The sequence below is a fragment of the Tinamus guttatus genome, unplaced genomic scaffold, assembly GCF_059628265.1.
Source record: "Tinamus guttatus ecotype Peru unplaced genomic scaffold, ASM5962826v1 Tinamus_guttatus_pri_ptg000048l, whole genome shotgun sequence".
Classification (NCBI taxonomy): Eukaryota; Metazoa; Chordata; class Aves; order Tinamiformes; family Tinamidae; genus Tinamus; species Tinamus guttatus.
Window position 1 is genome coordinate 14,971,600 of NW_028288582.1, and position 14,871 is coordinate 14,986,470.

Here is a 14,871-nt window from a genome sequence, read left to right on the forward strand (position 1 = left end):
TTCCTTGAGGAAGTCCATAAATCATAACCTTAAAATAATGTTGAAAATGGCTACTGTATGAACAATTTCTGCAATAGTTATGTTCTGAAATTAGTAGACAAGTTATACTTGTCTAGCCTGGAAATGAACTTTCACACATGGATATCATTTTCAAGACAGCTCAGGCAGAGCAGGACAATAGCATCTGTTATTTCAACCACTCCCTGTTGTAAATTTAACTCAACAAGTGGGATTCACTGGGAATGTAATCTTTATATTTTTCATCTCCTGAGCACTATTAGAATAGCAAATTTCTGAACACTTTCAGCCTCTGTTCTGGTATACCAAGCTCTACTTGGCTTGCCTACTTGCATACAGAGTCATTCTGCTAAGCCTGAAGTCCTATGGAAGGAAGGAAACAAACCCATTAAATTATTTTAAAATTACTTTAAAGAAAGGTCAGATAAGTGAGCAGTGACAAGACTGCAAATTCAGTGAAAAGCTGTGGCTTCTGAGCACAATTAGATTACCTGGATGTTCAGGTCAAATTATCGAACACATTCAACTGGAATTTTTTTCCAGTACTGGCCTCACAAAAAAAGAACGAGGATTTACTTTTTACATCCTACCTCAGTGATTTGGCTAAGAACTTGCCTAAATCACCTAAACTTTTCCTCTGCCTTAAGGACACAAATTTAGAAAGGATTAAGGGAGAGAAATAAGTAAATATACATGCATGGAACAGGTTGCACAGAATGGTTGTGTAGCATCCATCCTTGGAGGTTTTCAATATCCTCCAGGACAAAAGTCTGAGCATCCTGCTTTGGCTGAGGCTCATCTGATTCAATGCTGACTCTGCTCTGAGTAAGAGGCTGGACTACAGACCACCTGATGTCCCTTCCTACCTGAAGAATTTTCTAATGAGAATTAGTTGGTAAGATAGTTCTAATCCATTGCTTTTTTTTGTTTGTTTGGTTGGGTTTTTTTTTTTTGTTTGTTTTGTTTTGTTTTGTTTTTTTCCCTTCACAAATTGTTATTTAGCTGAAAAAGAATAAAAACTGTTTTTCCCTTTGTGGTTAGAATTCCCACTCAGGAGACTATATTTTAGTCCCAACTTCATTATGTATGAATTCTAGCAAAACAGCTACAAAACATTAATCAGCATTCAAACACAGTGGTAGCTTATGGCTAGTCCCAAGAGATAGAAGCTACGGGTCTAAATCCTCACAGGCAGAAAGCATAAGTCTTCCATACCCTCAGTAAATGCTGTTGTCTCTAACTGAACTGTCAGGCAAAATATTAATAGCAGTCATACAAGAAATCCAAAATAAAACATAAAATTTATTAACAAAGAATTTATTGTGCACTTCTTTTTGATCATGAATATGGATATGAAAAAAAATCGTCTGAAATCATTGCTGGCTTCTCAACCTGATTATGACTCAAGCTGCTTAGAAAATATCCGTTGAAAGGTTTTCCCTTCTGAAGAATGCAGTTTCCACAAATTTTCCCAGGGGATACATTTTTTTTTTTATATTTTATTATTATTGATTTCCTGAAACAAAATCAAAATAATGTATTTGTTTTGATCAGTGGTTTGAATCACAATGTTTCACTAGGGAGTGATCAGGCATTAATTTATGTATCTGCGTTGCAGTGATGTTTCAAAGGAGTTTGGAAAGAGAGATTTCAGAAACAAGTGTTTTCCTCATGTATCCTTTGCTATTGTGCATCATCAATTTCAAGTGCTCCTATGACAGCACTTCGTAAAAGAAAAGAAAGGAAAACAACCTACCCCAATGATTCTTACATAGCCTAGAAGATGGAATAGTCTAAAAGCTTTTCCCGCATCAGAAATGTGAAAATGAGGCACTCTTATTTCAAATTCCATACAGCCCTATGATAACCGGTGATGACATTTCAATCTTCAACTAAATTAAGATAAGACATTTTAACCCCATTCATACTGTCAGGATTTTTAAAAATAACTTTATGTTTCTAAAGAAAAATTCTGTATTTCAACTAGCATTATTTTCATCAAGGAAATCTTGAATTATTATACATTTCTAAAGAAATCCAATTTTCAAATTTTCATACATACAATAAACCTCTATGGGAAATAAAAACATGTCTATTGAAAGTAAGGAGCCAGGGAGAGAAATGGGACTCTTCAAAAGTCATAAGAGCTGATCACTAGTTTATAGGTCTATAGTTTTAATAGTGCTCCTTTTAAAAATGCAAGTGTTATCCTAGCAAATGTTATCCTAGCCCTGGTGAGGCCACATCTGGAGTATTGTGTCCAGTTCTGGACCCCACAGTACAAGAGGGATGTGGAGCTGCTGGAGAGAGTCCAGCGCAGGGCCACAAGGATGATCAGGGGCCTGGAACATCTGCCCTATGAGGAGAGGCTGAGGGAGCTGGGCCCCTTCAGCCTGAAGAGAAGGCTGAGAGGGGACCTCATCAGTGTCTAGAAGTACCTCAAGGGAGGCAGTGAGGAGGATGGTGCTGGCCTCTTTTCAGTGGTGGCCACCGACAGAAATAGAGGTAATGGCCACAGACTGAAGCATCAGAAGTTCCACAGGAACTTAAGGAAAAATTTCTTGACATTGAGGGTGACAGAGCACTGGAACAGGCTGCCCAGAGAGGTTGTGGAGTCTCCTTCTCTGGAGATCTTCCAAACCCGCTTGGACGCAGTCCTGTGCCACGTGCTCTAGGTGACCCTGCGTGTGCAGGGCGGTTGGGCTAGATGACCTCTAGAGGTCCCTTCCAACCTTAAGCATTCTATGATTCTATGATTCTATCCTAAATGTCCTTGGACAATCTTTATCTTGTAAAGGCATCAATTACCTTCTCTTCTTGCAGTGGCCCCAGTCATTCTTGCACTAAACTTTCATCAGTTTTTAGTAGCTGAGTTTTGCAAATCAACAGTTATAATGCTCACAATACCTGCAAGCACAAGCAAGGGGTGAAAAAGTCTTGTAAATCAAGTCTGAGATCTCTTTCGATTTACATCAGTAGACTGATAATGTAAATCTTTATATAATTATGAAAGTTTTGTAGTTGTTGTTGTCGCCATTGTTTTTCTTCTCGTTTCCAGAGAAGAAAATTGTTCAATTGTTCCAATACCAAAAGCTGCTTTTATATTACATATAGCAGTAAGAAATAAAAACAAATACTCATTAAAAATCATCCCTAAGTAATTCATTCTCCAGATGAAGTTCAAACCTGAATTTATAGTGCATATGGACTGACATGGACTTTCAATAAATGGCCTTTTACAAAAGAAGGTAAAAGGTTCTGTGTCCTTCAAGTGTATCTTTATCTCTTAAACCCAAGCTCCTTCCACATATTAATTACAGAAATTTAAACCCATGACCTGCATGTGGAAGTGCTCTTCATCAGCAGTCAGATCTGTTTCCAAAACCTTCGTATCTCACTTGGAAAATCAATAATTGGATTACAGTGGATGACCAGGTAGGAAACGAAAATGTTCAGCATCAATTGTTGTCCTCCCTCACCTTAGCTATAGAGCTAAGAAAACATTGTAGCCTCACTCCAAAGCTATGGCACCCTCAAGCTGAAGACGTTGCTAGCAATGATGTCTTTTGAAAGTCACTAGCGATTAACTATTTTGAATATGGAAAAAATTACAGTTCCAGGACATCAAATGTTCCGTCTTGTCTATGCAGAGATGCCATGACCTTTCTTCCCTGGGCCTCTCTGTACAGTATATACAGGTGAAATATTAAGTACTCAAAGTTTACAAAAATTTTGAATCATTACCAAAAAAAAAGAAAAACTCTTACAAATTTTAAAATGTCAGTTTCATGTTTGCAGGACATGTCACATCAAAAGCTCCTAAATACCAAAATCATTTTCCAAACTACTGCCATAAGAGCAATCTTCTAGCTCTGATTATATGCCCCAGTACAAAACAGGAAGACTTGCTTTGAGGACAAGCACTAGATTAAATCATATAATATGTGGCTGAGAAATATTACAAAAACTACCAAATTGTGCTATCCTTTTTTTTCTTTCTTTCTTTTCAAAAAGAGACAAGGAGATTTTCTGAAACCAGGAGTAAAACTTTACAGATAGCTTCTAAGAGTCAAGTAAAGGGAACAATTTTCTCTGCTGTGATAAAAAGAAGAATCTCCAGAAATGGCCACTGAGGCCCTTCTTTCTAGCCAAAAGGGAGATACTGGACACGAGCCATCAGCACAGAATGAGTTCCTTGTGACCGCCTTTTCCTTATGAACAGTTTGCTAGATGAATTTTTAGTGATTGACCAAGTGGAAACGTGGGATGCCTGTTTAGTTTAAAATCCATTCTGCTCTATTAATCCAGATAGAAGTCAAAAGGTACCTGGTGTTTAATTAATTTTGTTTTCTTTCTGGAGAGCAAGCCTGAAGAAATAAAGTTCTGAATAATTAGAGAGGCATACCAAAATAGAAACAAAATGGAAAGATGGTATAAAACTAATTAAATATTGTTGTTCCTTAATGGATTCTTGGGACAAACACAGTATCAAAATACCAGGTTTGGTTATCTTCCAGTTCTTTCTTTTAAGAGTATAGGAAGGGAAAATAGGGGGACATATATCTGTAGCCATCATTCTCTAGTGGCTGTTTTACTTTAATCATATTCAAGAGAAAATCTTTAATCAAAACAAAGCTATAATCTATCAAAAATAACAAAAACAGTAAGCAGAAAACATGGTTTAACACAATCTGAATTAGATACCTTCTTGTCTTCATAGGTTTGTTCACGAAGGAAGATGATATAAGAAAAACCTAGTGGTCACAAAAAAGACATGCTACATGAAGCTCTAAATGTAGTTCTAAATGTAGAATCTTTATTCCTATCAGAATGCCATCACTGCCGTCAGAATTTCCAGTTTCAACAGAGCTTGTGGTGATTACATAATGAAGAATGAATGAATGTCCACATAAAAAAGTAGTGAGAAAATGATATTATGATACTTACCCAAACATTTACCCGGAGGATTCACTGTGAAATCTCTGCAACTTGTGTAGCCCAGATTCAGTGACAGCTAACAGCAGCAAAGCACATTAACAAGGTGATAAAAGCTGAGTGGATCATGGGAAATGTTTGAATCCTAGGGGAGATGGTATAGCTAGATAATTGAGTTAAATGAGGAAATCAGGAGTAGAATGTTTTCCCTACTTTGGCTCTGAACTTGTGCAACATGGTTTCCATGTTGAATATGCAGAATGCTGCAGTGCTCTTCTGCTAGAAATGTAAGTTCATAGCCTTGTCCCTATGATCTGTGACCTTTCAAATATGCTGGCAGAATAAAATGGTCCAGATTTGATAAAGAAGCCACCAAAACAGTAAAAATAAAAGTTATGCTTTTGCTGTGAGATGGTAAGAATATCTTCTATATTTGTTTCTTCAGTAATAAAGCCTGCCAGGGTTGGTCCAATGTTTGGCTCCCTTATTAAGTCATGTTGCAAAGAAGATTTTAACCAAAGGATTTAATCTTTGCCAAACCTCCCCGACAACAGCTCTTTGCCTTTCCTATATCTTATCATAACAAATCTACAGAGGAAGAAAAAAGAAGAGAAGTTGCATGTATGTACATAGTCAAATAATTAAAAATATAATTTCTTAACTTAGAAAGCTCATGAAAAAGAAAATGCATGAGTTCTACTAAAATTTTGTTGATCTTCTCTTTCAGTCTAAGGATGGTTTTCTATGGTAAATTAGCAAGAGCGAGACTGAGCGAGCAGAAACAAAACACAACAAAAAAGTACAATACATAGCCCAAAGCAGGTGATTGCCTAGGAATGATGATACGCAAAATGGATGTACAAGTTCCATTCTTTGTCTCAGTGAAAATTAAAACCCCTGTTCTCTCAGTAAGTGAGAACTATGGCTCTTCTAGAGTTGAAAAGAGAGTATTTTTTTCTAATTGAAATTTAACCAAATCCAGTTATCTGGCAAAACAATTTTGTTTCTTGGAGTGGTCCAGGTATTTTCTGGATATTTTTATCATAGACAGTCCATGGCTGGCATTCCTGTCAACTCTGAATTCTTATATAGGGACCAAAAATGCAAAATTAAAAAGAAAAAGCACTGAACTAAAAAAGAGTCTTTAAAAACTGAACTGCTGGATGCTCAATGGTAGGTGGAAACCAAGACTTCAAAGTCATATTATTTGTGGTGATAGTTTGATGATCTTGACTTAAAAAAAATTAAAAAAAAGTTAGTTGCTTTGATAAGCCTCTGTTGAAAAGAACAGGCGCCCTGGCACTAGGGTTTCAGCTAGAAATTTTATACCTCTATCAAGGTACTTACTATCGCCATAATTCTGAAGGCTAACTTAAAGGAAAAGAGTCAGACTGAAGATAAAATAAGAACACATAATTTTTTTTTTCCAAACCCAACTATCATTTTTGGACAAATTTGATCTAATCTAATTTTGCCACCACTAATTCAGAAAATAGGTATGTAACACTATTAGTTCTATTAGTCCTGAACAAAGATAACAGGGCTAACTATTATGGCTATAATTTAAGGAAGAAATAGAATGGACAAGATTTTTCAGCTTTATCCTTTTTTTTTTTCTACTACATACGATTCTTCATTCCTGTGTTTCTCATTTTATTTCAAACACTTTTATCAGACATCATAACTGTGAACTTTGATTTTTTTCATAGGTAAAGAAAACAGATTTTTGATGGGAGCCACTGATGAAAAAGTGTTTACGTCTCGAAATGGAATTGGTCTTCCAATACTACGGTTCAAAGAAGGGCGCTTCCTATAGTAACTCAAGTGCTGTTCTCTTCAGAGCTAACGGTGAGAAGCTGACCTAAACTTTCCCTTCCCTGTTTTTCTTTCTCTTGCCTTTTTCCATTTGAAATGCAATATGGCTTTCAGACAAGTCTTGAAGGAGGTAATGGACTAAATTAGAGACCTGAATACAAGGTAAGTGATATAGAATGGCACTAAGAGAAACATTAATCTAGCTCAAATCAAAATGTCAAGAAGGGGAAGTCTACCTGGAGAAATTACATCCTGTACAGATATTTGAAAGAAAATTTAGACAGGTATCATAAATAGAGAGATTTATGACTTTGTGTCTCTGTTGCCTTTGGGCAACATATGTAGCCTTGAAAATTTAAGATTGTAGTTTGAACTATAATGTTATCATCACTGTAATAGGTATCCTGAGCTTAGATACAGTTTTGCATCTAAAAAGGCAGATATTTTGCAAATTGCCTAAAATATCTGAACCTAAAAAAAGAAAAGCTTTTTCTTTTTTCAGAAGAATGTTTGTTTTAAAATTCTAACCTAAACAGAAATATTGTGACTTGCCTTTTCAGAACATTTTTGAAGTAAGCATTTTTTTTAATAATCTTCTTTTCCCTATATTAAGTCTCATCTCATTTCAGAGTTACCTCCTGCAAGTTCTTTACTCAAACTATATTTACTTAATTGTATTATGCTAACACAAATCAGGTCCAGCATCAAAACCCAATAAAATACTACTCTCATGTTTTTGTAATACTGTTTCTTGGAGAAAAGGTCAGTTGTATCTCTCTGTATACCCCCATATATCTACACAACTCTGCCACTGCATACAGAAGGGATTTTGAAAAAAAAAAAAAAAACAAGATTTGTTCTTTTACCACAAAATGAGGAGCATATTCTTTCCATTGGCTCAGTTTATTCAGAAAGTTATCTATTTAATATGCTTCTTAAAATGTTGCTTGTTCAAGTATAGTCTAGGAATGCAAATAAGTCTTGAGGCCAACTTAAAACTGACACAAAAAATCTTAGATGAAGACTTTAGAAGACTATGAACTACATTCTCAAGTTGAAGCAGTATCTTCATCTGAACAGAAAGATGGTCAACAACTAACCACTGAAAAAATAGGGCTTTTTTATTATAAACTAGATAAATAAAGCTAATTTATCTAGATACTGAATACTTTTGAAAGTCATCTTGACATATGATTGGCTGCCATGGGAGAACTATATAAATACCACACTGAGCCATAAATCTCCTTGAACTTAAAACTGATGATGAAAGATTTTGCAACACTGTTCTTCCTGAGATAGCTATTCATATTAACCTAGTGTAGGATCTCCAGGGATATGATTTACCCTCATCTCATGCTCTTCAAAAACTCTTTGCAGATGAGGTGAGAGTCTTAGAATCAGTCTGTACTTTTCCTTAGTAGGATTTATCTGATCAGATTTTTTTTAATTAAACAAACCAACAAGAAAATTCCTAGCATATAATTATGCTCCTCCCCAAATTTCTCCCTATAATTCTGTTGTACTTCAAAGTTTAGGCCAGAATGATGTCTAGCAGCCTGTTTTATTTCCAAATATTTACAGCATGAAGAGAAGCAAATTACTTCAAAATTTAAATGAGACTGCTAGGGTTGATTACTCTCTAAGAATACAAAAATTAAACAGTGAGAGAATTTTAGATTGGAAACAAAATAATGAGAATGCTTATCAAATCCCTATCGTATTCAAATTTAGTGTTCACAAGAGTATGTAAAGATGTCAGTGTATAGGAAAGACTGCAACTTGAGCTGAATCTAAATAGAAAGATTGCATTTTCAGAATAGCCTTCCGGGAACAGGAAATTTTTATTCAGTTTAACTCACTATGAATAAAAGGAAAGGTTCATCACAAATCATTTTCTGATCTGTGAATCATGAGGGATAAAAAAAAAGTCTAGAGAAATCAAGAAGTGTTTGGAGTTACAATGTTAAAATCCATTTTGAAATCTGTTTGAGAACAAGCGGTGAGAATGTGGCAGGATTATACAAGTAGAAACAAAGCAGAAATAGTAAATCTTACAGACTTCACAAAAGAGATTTTACAGAGGTAAAGTCCAAAAATGTGACAATATTCAAGTTTTCATCCCTCTCTGATATTTCTGATTGTAAGACAGGATCTCGTGAAATATGCTGGAACCAGTGAAACTTCCTGCATAAAGACTCTGGCAACCATAACTATGGCACTTTTTCTACCTCTATTGATATTTTTTCTAACAGATTTAGTTTCAGCAAATATTTTGATTGTCATGACCTATAAACTTAAGTGTGTTTGGGCAGATGAATTGTGGGTACAACCCTCAGTTCACATTGTCTTGCTGTTTCCTCTTCTATTCAAAAGTAATTTTAATCTATGTAAATAACAGAGCAAAACAGAGAGGCAAAGCATGGGTGCGTATGCGCCTGTGAAAGTGGAATTTGGGCAGGACAAGAAAAGAGGAACGGGCAGTGGGTCACAGGAAAAGTAGTGGGGAAGGCGGGTGATCCATTGCACTTCACTTGTACGAAAGAAATACTATTGCATTTATTGATAGCGACAGTAGTTTTAACAAGATTCAGTTGTCAAGGTCACTGTTATTTACTGCATAGAGGACAAGTTTCTACAGAATTACCCAGAAGACCCTCTTGTTAAATCAGAGGGTTCAGATTAGATTGTTATGTGCTATCTAATTGTCACAAAAACATTCTCTTAAAAGAGTAAAGAACCTATATTTGCTTATCCAGCAGCCACTTTCTAATGCACCTCAAATGTCTCACAAACAGCTTTGTCTTTTGTGTTCACTCCATTGTATTGTGTGACTACTTATCCAAAAACAGTTTGTTTGCTCTAAGTCACAGCAGCTCCTCATATTCAGTCTACTGAAACAGGCCAAACTCAGAAATTCTCTTTTGTTAAGAGAGCAAAATGTATGCCTATTTATGAATGTGTGCATTCCTGTGTATATAACCTACAGAGATATCACTTAATAATTTACCAAGATATTGCTTGTGCTAGGGATATTTCTTAATTATCCTTCATTCACTCTAGTTCCTAAAGGAGCAATTACTTATTAAGCTGAGAATAGAGTCTCGAGTTAGTCCTAAAAATAAATACAACATTTATAAATTTGGTTCAATTGCATTTGAAAATCCCAAGTGTCAAGCATGTGTTATATCTCAATATAATATCTTTTGAATATTTTACATTTGCAAGCATCACATTTGTCAGAATTTTTGTTCATTTTTACCTTAAAACTTACAATCTGTATCGTCTTTATCACTTTTCATCTCCAGATTCTGTTCTATCCTTTTGTGTAGACTGTGTAATTCTGCAGTAAATTAACTCTGAGGGAAAAAACAGGATTTGTTTTTACAAAGTGAATATTGAAAAGCATTTTCTGGAGATATTTACTCAATTTTACACAAAAGTTTTATTTGACTGTACTTCTGCTTATTCCCCACAAGTATTCCTGCAGAAAAGCTTGCCAGACAAAAAGTAATCAATCATAAAACACAAACATTAACTGAGTATGAGGTTCACAAATTTTACAAAACAGTAAGAATGCTTAGCTAACTAGGAAGCTCTCAGTGTCCCATGACAGGAACACAGTGATGGGATATTCCAGGCAGAATATTCCAAGCTGCCCCCACTCCCTCAGGACTGTGGGAGAGATCCCTGGGGTCAAGCCTGGCCCAGCCACCAAAGGATGCTGCTGCCAATGCCCTGGGCCCTCACCAAGCCCTACACCCTCGCCTCAAATGCTGCTTAATGCATCTGGATATGGGAAACCCACAGTGGGGATTTTCCTACTTCCTTCCTTCACAGGGGCTGCAAGGTAAATAGAATCCTTATGACTTGCAGGAGATCTTCCACCATATTCCAGCTACTCTATTGACTTTTTTCTCTGTGCATATATGGTGTATGGAAGTTTGATGAACAACACATTCTCTTTTCCAAAAAGAGAGACAAACTGTGTCTTCAGAAAGGCAATTGTTTCAGTCTTCAGACTCCATGCTTATTGATTCAAAAGAAAACTTTTTCATGGATTTTCTAAACCACAATAAGCAGACCACACTAAAGATCTGCCATCTGAATGAGATGTTGAGGCAGACCAATTTCTAGGCAGACAGAAAAGTACTTCAAGATCACTTCAATTTTTCAGTACTGTCTTGAAGAGCAATATGGTCTAAGGCATTTCATTGGAACTATTCCTATTCTTCCGCACAGAAGCTGCAACCAGCATATATAATTTTACCAAGCAAATAAACGAAAAAAAAAAAAAAGTTTCTGAACAACACAGCTAACTTCTGCACAAGATCAATAGTTTCACTGGCTTTAGACTATCACAGGTGATCTTATTTTTGCATGAGCAGACTGATCTTAAGCAATTTCTCTGTTTCATTCGTCTTTTGAAAGCTTCCTTTCATGTTCAATATGAAAATGAATTAAGTTTTCCACCTATCTTTTGCAAAGCATAATGAATACCACCAAACAAAAACAGGAAAGGATGAAAGGAGAGGATGAAAACTCCTAATTTGAGTTTCTTTCATTTTTCAAGATAAATATATAGCAGTGGAGCTTTTCTATCTTATCTTTTATTCACATATTAAAGTGAAGAAGTAGAGAGTTGAGGACAAACAAGTGGTAAAGAGGAACTGCAGAGTCTGCTTTCTTGTAACACAAAGTAGTTTAGAAGAGAGAGTCAGGAGCACCAGCAGATATGCTTTATGTGCTCCTTCAAATTTCTGAGAAATTCAGAGTTTTGTGTAGCTAGACAGCTATGTGGGTCCCAAGCAGGAGGTACAATTTGCACAGCTAAAAGCAAAATTAGACAGGAAGCAGTAGACATGCAAGCCCTTTGGTCAAATAAATAAATAATATGTCTCAAGTTGTCAAAAGAAAAATGTCTTTTTATAAAAAAGCTAAATTTGGCATGACAAATGATCACATCAACCACTAATAAAGAAATGCTTTTTTTTTTTTTTTTCAGGAGGAACAATCAACCTAAATTGTAGCTTGAGGAAAAACAGCTAAGCAGTGACATGAGTTTTTTCCACCATAATTTAATAAGTGGAGTTTTCCTGCTCTCTCAGGTCCTGTTAAGCAAAGGATATATTATTAGCCATTCTATTCTGCTTAACAATCTCAGTGGTTCAAAAGAAAATCTGTATGTTCTCTATCCTTTCTTTCCATGGTAGCCAATTGCTAAGCTAACACTCCCAGCCCATGGCTCTTACTGTCGCACGTGCATCCTGTTCAATTTGTGCATTCCTGCAATTTCTATTGATCCATCTTTCTATTGTGAGCAGACAATCTTCCTTGGAATTTTACCCTTTACGCACTAATATTTCACTGCCTCCTGTCTCCCTTACATTATTCTCTTTCTTTAGGCTTTTACTCTGACAGAATGAATGTGTTTCCTCAATGAAACAAATATGACTCTCCAGTCATATATGGAAATTCTGTATACTCTGTGGAAGAAGTGCTACATTTTTCCAGCATTTTAGAAGGAATTGTTTCCCAGAAGTAGATTAGGTTCATATTTGTCTTGTCATTATTTCAAAGCCACTTCACCACTGGCTCCTGCATGTGCTGTACAGCAGCTATGTCTGCACCCACCTGCAACTTTCACAAGGAGCTGCTGGCTTGTCTTCCCAGCTTGACCTTGGACTTGCTGAGTGATTGCTGAACTGTCTGACCACTGTCTCTGGCCCTAATTCCCCCCTGGACTTGCAGCTCTTCATCCTGGTTCCTTGCTGGTGAGGTCACTGCTGGCCCCTGCCTGGTTTATTCTTGCTCTCCTGGCTCATCTTTCCTTGTGGAGCACCATTGATAGTACTAAGTTTGTCTAATTACTGATCACGACAAGAAAAGCAGAAAAGGACATGCTATCACGTCCTTGCTCTCTTCACTTACTTCTGTGACAGGGCTTTTCTCTGGACCTGCTGTCACCACAGTGCTGTTCTATACTGGGACATGCTACTCCTTGGCTCTTTCAAACTTAAGGTCTCTCCTCTGCCTGATACTGGGGTGGCTGCCTTTCATTCTCATTCTAGGCTCACTATCTCTCCACCTTTGATCCTTGCTATCTACTTTGGGCTCATTCTTTGGACACATATTCCTTCACAGGATGATTACATGATAGGGGGACAATAATATGGATTAATAGCATTACCAAACTTGGATAATAGATGACAAACACCTGCAAAAAAAACCCATCTGCCCTCCAAATTCAAAGCAGGCCATAGGGCTCTAGGACTCAGAAAGTCACTAGTGTTTCAAGACTAAGAGGTCCTACTTTAAACTACTCTTTGATATATACTCTTTGATACTCTATCTTTGATAGAGTGTGAAAACTGATGGAGGGAAGGAGGCAGGAGCTGGACTTAGACAAAAATATTTTTGTATTGGACTGATAGTTTGCCTGGTAGGAAAAAGAGGTTTTAGAGTCCAAAGAGTCCCTTTCAGTGAAGTACAGTAAAAGGTACTTTATCAAAGCTATACTTTCTGCCTCCTAAAGCAGAATTATGATATTGAAGGAAATTTTCCCCATGGCTTCTACGCATGCTTCCACTTTAAACATATTTTTGAAGATAACACATTATCAATTTGTCAACCAAAATGCCTTTTGTCTTCAGTTCTTGTCTGTAAAACATGGATTTCAACTAAGAGCGAATAAATCCATTTGAAATTAGTAAAAGCAATCATACCTTTGTTCTAGACACTTTCAGTTCTACAGATGAAGAGATCAGTATTATAAGCTTCTCAGTCTAGTGATGTCATGGAAGTAACATGACAGCTAAAAAGTCAAAAAAAGAGATAAGTTTAAATGAGTAAAAAAGATTATTTTATTTTATTTATTATTTATTTTGTATCAGATTGACAGGCAGTATGGATAAAGGCAAACTCAGGTTTTTCTGATTTTGCCCAAGAAGCATTTTTGGTGTGTTCTGGCATCCAGTTTCCCATCCCTGAAGGTCTTTGGCCTACAATATGAAGGAAGCATATCAAATGCCTTACAGAAAGCCAAAAACATTAGATCTACCTCATTTCACTTGTCTAGAAAATCAGTTATCTCATCAAGTTAACTTATCTGAGAAAACGTCAGATCTTAATACTCCAGAGTACAGCTCCATTCACAAGTTATTAAAAAGACAGAAATGCTCTTATATCTCACACAGTTATGTTTAAGAAATCTCAGTCACTTTATTAATTTCTGGGGTAGACTATGAAGAAGGAAAGACAGAGGTGGTAGGTGGTACGAAGAGAGCTCTTTCAGAGGCCTGAAAACTGGAAAGATTCCAAACCACGTGAAGACATTAAATTACACATAGAATTCCTCTAATTGCTATACCACTCAATAATTTATTCTAGTCCAAATGTGCTTCATATTTAGTTAACATGGAAACAAATCTTAGTGTCAATTTTGGGAATACCGCTACCTGTGATGGGGTTGACCTATGTATTAGAAAATGATTTATATTTCATACTACAAAAATAAAAGTGATGCCTGAGAGGTACAAAACTGTACCTTCTTGCAACTCTGAATAAGTTTTTCAAAAGAACAATGCTGAAATTGTCTCAGTGGCTGCAAGGAGAAAATGAGAAAACCCTGTTTTTGGCATTGGTCTTTTTGGTCTAAATAACAGCAGATATTTAAACTGTCTACCCCGTCACTAGAATTTCTGAATGTCAGTTATGAGTTTAGAATGCACTCCACCATATTGCTTGGAAGTACAAAGCAAACTTAGTACTTGAATCTCTCTTGTACATTTACTTTATCAGTTTGTGATGCTACTGGAAAAGGTGGTTTACCCTCTTTGCTTCAGAAGAAAAAAAAAAAGTTTGTTTTAACAGACAGTAATCAATTACATATTTTGGATGAAGAGTAATCTATATTTACAGAGGAAGACAGTCAGCTGGTTACTTTAATAGTGTTCTAAGACGTGAGATATCCAGTTATGATTTCTCACTAAGCAACAGATTTCCTATTTGATCTTGCAAAAATGGCATTCACGACATATATTTCTCTAGGTCATAGAAGTATACAGTCTAGATACATTAAAACACTCATCATAGTGCTAAGGATAT